The sequence below is a fragment of the Electrophorus electricus genome, chromosome 9 (assembly GCF_013358815.1).
Source record: "Electrophorus electricus isolate fEleEle1 chromosome 9, fEleEle1.pri, whole genome shotgun sequence".
In the NCBI taxonomy this organism is placed as follows: domain Eukaryota; kingdom Metazoa; phylum Chordata; class Actinopteri; order Gymnotiformes; family Gymnotidae; genus Electrophorus; species Electrophorus electricus.
The window spans coordinates 18,658,281-18,665,461 of NC_049543.1; positions in this window are offsets into that span (position 1 = coordinate 18,658,281).

Genomic DNA, 7,181 nt, shown 5'->3' on the forward strand with positions numbered 1-7,181 from the left:
TATTGTGATGCAGTGTACTCCATTTTTGAATGACACTGTTAGGACAATCAGTCTTGCAGTTAATTGAATATAGACCATGTCCTCAAGTGATAGTACCCGACTGTAGAGAAAGCACTTAGAGCTTGTTTGTTTTTTTTTTGCTTTTTTTTTTAAAGAAGCAGAAGAAACAGTGTGTGAGAAATTATCACAAGGCCATATCTCAATCGCATGCATTTGAATATTCAAGGAAATAGGCTTCAAGTAAGTCAAAGTACACTTTTATTCTGTTTTGGTCATTAACTGCAGTATAAGATATTATGAACTTATAAACTAATAAAATGTAAAACAAATATCTGCCAATGATTTTGCTAATACTTATTAGCCTTATTTTCAATTATAATTACATCATAAGTACATTATAATTGTTGATTAAATTACATTAGTTTTGTTAATGGATAAAAATAATAGATATAATGTAGCCATGTGCCTGAAACACAGAGTAATTAATGCATCATTATACTGGCATTGAACAGCAGTCAAATCCTCATACTGAACTGATTCGATTTCAAATGATCAGCTTGTACTGATAAAACTGTGCAGCATTAGTTTCTTGCAAGGGATTTTAACAGTTTGGGACTCTAAAACCCTGAGTGTTACTTTTGCAGTAAATGTTATAGGCTAAACATGATTTTTATTTTTAATTTTATAAAAATATAAGTTTAAAAATTATTTTCATATTAAACATTTCTGTATAAGTCAAAATAGGTTAGCTAAAACATGGAAAAGTACCACTGTTATTGGCAAACATTTAAATGGCTTTTTAATATTCTATTATCTGTTTAGATTTCAAGCATGTCTTTCTTTTTAATGCCTCCACAATTCTATCACTTGTTCTTTTTAACTTAAAAATAGAATAATTATTTACCCATTCATCACCCACAGCATTGTACGTCTAGTGGACACTGCAGAATGATGCTTCTATGCAGCATTCTGCACACACAGATAGGATAAGCTATGGATAGGTTGTTGAAGTGAAATTGTCCATTCAAAATTTCCCCTAAAGGTCAGCTGCTCCATTGCTTGGTTTGATTAAGATTCTATGTTTGATGATCACAGGCTGTACGCAGTCATCCTCTTTCTCTCCAGCCCCCTCTCATTCTCTCTCTCTCTCTCTCTCTCTCTCTCTCTCTCTCTCTCTCTCTCTCTCTCTCTCTCTCTCTCTCTCTCTCTATCTCTCTCTCTCTCTCTTTATCTATCTTTCTCATTCACTGACAGACACACAGACTCTGCATCCCTATAGTGTAATTTTATTTCCTCCACTTGTAAGTCTCAGCACTGAAGGGGATGTGAGTTAAAAACTCTAATTTCCATTAGATATCCCATTCAAAGAGATATTTAAGCCTGACTTTGAAAAGTATTGCATGAAGTTCATCACGTCACATCTGGACATGACAATTGCATGTGTAAGAGTTACTGTAATTCACTTAGTTACAAATGTAATTATAAATGAGTTACAAATGTAATGTGAGTTCTGACTGAATAGCTGACATGAACTTTGTCATCTTATGTATTTCCACTTTGCATTTAAATCAAGTTTAGATCGAGGGAAGGTGATGTCCTAGTACCCATGCTCACCTCTCTACTTCTTCTCTCCTCTCCTTGTTCACTTGTGAACTTAAATTCAATGGCAAGGAAAGGAAATGAGGAAAGGGGATAAGCAGATGAGGAAAGGAGATAAGCAGGTTTTGGGGCACACCCAGATAGTCACTGAGAAGGCTTATGCTGGCATACTCGTGCTGATGTACTGGGAATCTTAATGAACTGCACAGGCTGTAGACATACAAAAGTCAGTGTTACTAGCTAAGATTCTTGCCAGACATGTCTGAATAAACATGCACTCTCAACATATTAACAAATCTTTATTTTTTGGGGGGTGTGCGGCATCTGAAATTCTTCTAAGATGAGCTTACCTCAGGTAATCCATTTTCTAGTACAAATTTTGGAGCCTCAGTTTTGCTGTATCTGAAAATGGTGCCTCTGTAGTTTCATTCTATCCATGAACTCTGGAGAATGTTACTCACACATGCTGGTTGTGTTGTGTCTGGGAATGTGTTCTGTGCACCTAGTCTACAGATTTACTTCAATGGAATCACAGAAATGGATTCCAGGAATGACAAATACAATGACAAATCGAATGCAAACTGTTGAAGGTTAAAGTTTCAATAAGGGCCTTCAATGAATTCCTTCCCCATTTGCATGGGAAATGAATCCCGATTTAAATGGCTACAAATTGCCTTCGTGAAATATAATCAGACTGCAGCCCTACCCCCAAGTCTGGCTTGTGATGTCCTCTGCTGAAAAATTATGCATCCAGTAAAGTGCAGTGGCTGTAGTTAGTGTTCAACTGATGCACGAGCAGAATGAACAGCAAACTCAGTTTCACTACCATATGGACTTGATGTGAGAATTTAGTGGTAAATGTGCAACAGAGTAATACAGTGTAACCGTGTCAGCTTGTGTGGAATTAAGGCTCTAAATTATACAGTTCAGCCCTGAATTAAACCAGGGTGAAACATACAGCTAACAGGTTAAGAATTTTGTCACCACATAGATATTTGCGTTTGAGTGAACGAGAGAGTGTATATATGCTGCTCTTTCTTGATGGGTAACAATTGTGATTTTTTTTTTCCCTCAGAAAATATGGAGAACGCTATATTATTCCTCTGTTTTTTTTTCCTGGTTGTTCTAATCGACATGTGTGCTCAGAGTACACACCATCCACCTCTGCCCTTGCTCGGAGGCCTATTGTAAATGACGGTGTTGCCACCAGTGAAAACGTCAGTGCTGTTCAGTGAGAATTCAACTGTCTCACAAGCAGAACACACCCCTGAGGCTCTTGGGCTCAAACTTCCGTCTTTCAGTAACCATTGTCCTTCCCCCTCCTCTATCCAAACACCACCCCGCGGGGTCCTGAACTCCAACCGTTTCCATGCTTGGACAGTAATGCATGTTGTTGTTGTGCTCATTTGAAAAAGACGCTCCAACTAACCATCTATGTGTTGTTTTCATGGACACGGTCATCTTACTCAATGTGAGCTGAAAAAATGAGAATGACACAATGAGATTTATCCTAAAACCCCTGGAGATCAGATGCTTCAAAACATAATTACTGTCATTCACATGCTACTGTAGCTGTTATGCAGAAATTACACTACCACATGAAGTACAATTAGATCATGAGAAGATCTGCACTTTACAAAGTATAGGTAGTAATGATATGGAATGATAGCACTGTATTATTTTCTATAATTTATAGCTCTACAAGTAAACAATGGCTATTTTAAACATGTGTACAGTTCCAGTGGCCTCTTTCTCCTCTCTGACAGAATGTATTAATCAGACCCCTCTTGACAATACCCCTCTCCACACACACACAGAATCTTATAAAACTGCTGCACCTTAGAGGATCCATGAATTCATTTGACACTAACAAATATTACATTTGTCTTTGAAGTTTTTTGTTTGTTTGTTTTTTCTCCAGTCATAAAAAATCTACATATTTCCAACAAATTCTTTCACAGGGAATCTTATTTCAGGTTTTAACTGGCTTTTGAATTTTCACATATACATTTCTTACTGAATTGTGATAAGTAAGATATGACTATATTACATTCATTTTTAGTGCACTTATTTATTTACACAACATAAGAGTAAGAAGACAGTATAGAGAAGCTTTGGCGGGTGTCAACACAGATATCCCAGACAATCAGATCTTGTCCAAGAAATTTCCTGAAGAGATTGACTAACTGGTAAATGGAGGTTTTGCTTTACAAAGAAACCCATATTTAGTTTCTAGCATTTCCATAAACAAACAAAACCTCTGTCTGACATACTCAAGATCAAATATCTATTGTCTGACATTACCAGAACCTTCAGAAAGAAAAAAAACAAAACAAACAAACAAAAAAAAACAATGGTTCACCGTTTCAATTGACCAGCAACCCAAGTGGAATCTGATGTTTCGGCAGATGGCATTTAGCTTGCAAGCCATCCTGAGCACAGCGGGGCACGAAGCTAAAGAGGTTAGAGCTGTCAGAAAGACTCTGTGCATCGGGTGAGTAGCAAAATGCGGACTGCCAGGATGTTCCATTTCATAAAATCACTCACCCAGCCCTGTCCCACCAGAGGTTTGCATCACGGCCTTCAGGACCACATGGAACTGAAGCTTAATGGGGGATGATCCCTTTTTTTGGGTAGGGATACCCACTCTAGCATGCAAGAGTAGACCAGATGACCGATGTATGGTTAGCGTGAGTCATTATGTAAGTATACATTTAGATATAAAATGGCTCAGGAATTGAAAAACAACCACACTAAAGGGGAAATCTGGTAAAGATACATATAAAACGGTTTCTGGGAGAGTGGGTCTTTGAAACAAAAGAAAAACAGTAATTAGGCAAAGGAGAAACCTCTGCGTCTATTTAACCGCTGCATTCGTTGTTGAATTATTCAAAACATGGTTCAGTCGTTTTCTCTCTGTATGTTCTTTGCCACTTCTCTTGGTAGTCCCAGATACAACCAGGGGAGGGAGCCATTGTTTTGAACAATATTTTATCATGCTTCATCATCCCTGCAGTTTGTGGTTTCTTAGTGCAGACTTTAAAAATCGTCCAACGTAAACACAAAGCTGTTCTTTTAGATGATACTAATGCATACTCATCCTTCACCCCTTAACCTATTAGGCATTGTTTTTTTTCCATCCATTGCAGATGGATTAATCAGGTTGGAAGGTCATGACCCCTGGAACAAGACTGGATGACCTTTGTCCCCATCCAGCTACTGGTCCATCTTAAAGGACATGTTCCAACAATGGGGCATGTGCTCACTGCTTGATGTCTCCATGGTAATATGAAGACCCTATGATTATATGATTTGCATGGGTGATCTTTTTTATAGTTGCTTGTATTGGGCTGTTTTTGTTTTTCTTTTCTTTTTTTGCTATGCAGTACTAGATAAAATCTGTTATGAACTGATACTTGAGAATAACTTACCATTTATTATAAGTACAAGAGTAAGAGGGATTCTATCCTAGCATTGTAATCTTGGACAGACTGCTTAATCTCTGCAGGCAACTGTGATAGTGATGTTGTATCCCACATTCACCTGCAGAGATTGTGCAGTGAGTCTGCACGGTCTTCCACATGATGCAGGCTGTTTCCTGCTAAAGCATGTTGGCCATCAGCCCAGCAGGGCCAGCCTCCCACCTGCCGGCTACGGGGATGGAACTGTTTTAATTATTCATGCAGAGGGAGGACAAGAAGATTGCAGTACAACTGGTGTTGAATTTGAACGTACCCCATTGCCAATTAAGGCTATTGAGAAAGAATGGAGGAATATTGCATAAGAATTGGCTTGTATAGTAACTGTGCCATTACAATCAGATTTCCAGAGTTTTTAAATGTTTTAAATGTTATGTTTGAAATTAAATGTATAGTGTCTCTGCACTGTGTCTCACATTACTGAAGAATTAGTAAGTTACCCCCCCCCCTTTATTGTTTAATTTAATCTTTTCTCTCAGCTTGTTTCAACGGGGTTCAGCAACTGTTGCTGTGCACTAGTCCAATCTCAGCTGGCAACTGTGAATACTTCTTTTAGTTCCCCTCACAATGGCTGCTGGGATTATGCTAAACACAGTGATTTGTCAGCGTCATGAAATCGACCCACTTGGCTTCTCAGCATGTCAGAGTTTGCCTTTACCATTGATGAATGAAGATGTTGCTATGATTACAAAAGCAATTCGTTACGAAAGTCTCTGTGAAACAGTGTTTTGTAGTCTTTATAAAGCATACCCCATGTTTTCTGTGTTTAATTTTTTACTTGTTTTGCATTATAGTTTTTTTTACAGTAGAAACTTGGCCTGTTTGCTAGGGAACCCTGAACTTTCAGATGTCGATGATACTGCATCAGGAACTGATTGGATGATGCTGAGGGACCATCAGTTCTTGATGCATTGCCTTCAGCATCGAAAGAGACACCATCCAAATGAGATTTGGACCACATATCTCTGGAGCTATTAGTTTTTTACTTAGTCACATGGATTCAGCCTGCTGGTGAAAATAAAGTAGTTAAATGGACATTGTGCTGCTGCTTGAATACATTTTCAACACTTCTGCAAGAACCGCTACCATGCAGTGCACCATATTAGGAGCATGCATACATATCCATACACACACAATAGTTGTAGTCCACACTAATTAAACGTCTTGGGTAAAGACATTTCCTTGTTGGGAACATGCGATTCCTGATACGTCATGGTTGATTCCCAATAGCAATGAGGGAGCTGTGTTTACAGCAAGAGTTACCATAGCAAAGCACATTTTGCAGTAGACATGGTGATATGCATGGAGGGCCTCGGCTCAATGAGACCTCAGACCAGCACATAACTCACATCATGTGGGCTTGATTACTGAGCCCACTGCATTTATGAAAGGCAAAACACTCGTGTTGTCAGGGGGATTTCAACCAATTACCCTTATGTTTGAATAGGTATATGTATTACACAATCTATACTGGGCAGTAATTTGTATCTGAATGGGACCCATGAGCCAATGAGGCATGAAACCAAATATTGTAATTTTTTTGCTGTGTCATGGAGGAGAAAAGTGACCAAATGCGAAGGCTTACAAACCATTTCTGTAGTTACCTTGATGTTTTTCTTTTTTTTTTTAGCATGGTATGAGACAATCATCATGATTAAAAGATACATGTATCAGAATTTTTTAAACATTACACCAAATATAAAAATGAGGTACACTCATTTCCCACGTCTTATATGGCACATATCTTTTACAGTTGACACATTCTGTAAATACATAATTTCAAGTTTATAGCCGTAAGTATGCACTATCCTCTACACTGTTCATCACTAGTCAGTTTCTGACCACAGGACCACTACTGAGCAAATGTTGTATGGCTGGTGGGTCATACTCAACACATTTACATTTACATTTTATTGGCGTGGTAGTGAGTGTCAAGATGGTCCAAGTTTATTTGGCACTGAAAAGTATGCCACGGGTCTTTTACATACTTATATATAATGTCACTGCTGGAGGTGTTATACTTACAGTCACTGCTGTGTTGAGAGTGGCCTACTAGTCAAAGATGTCCAGATAATCATTTCTGTGGCCAGAAACTGACCACTG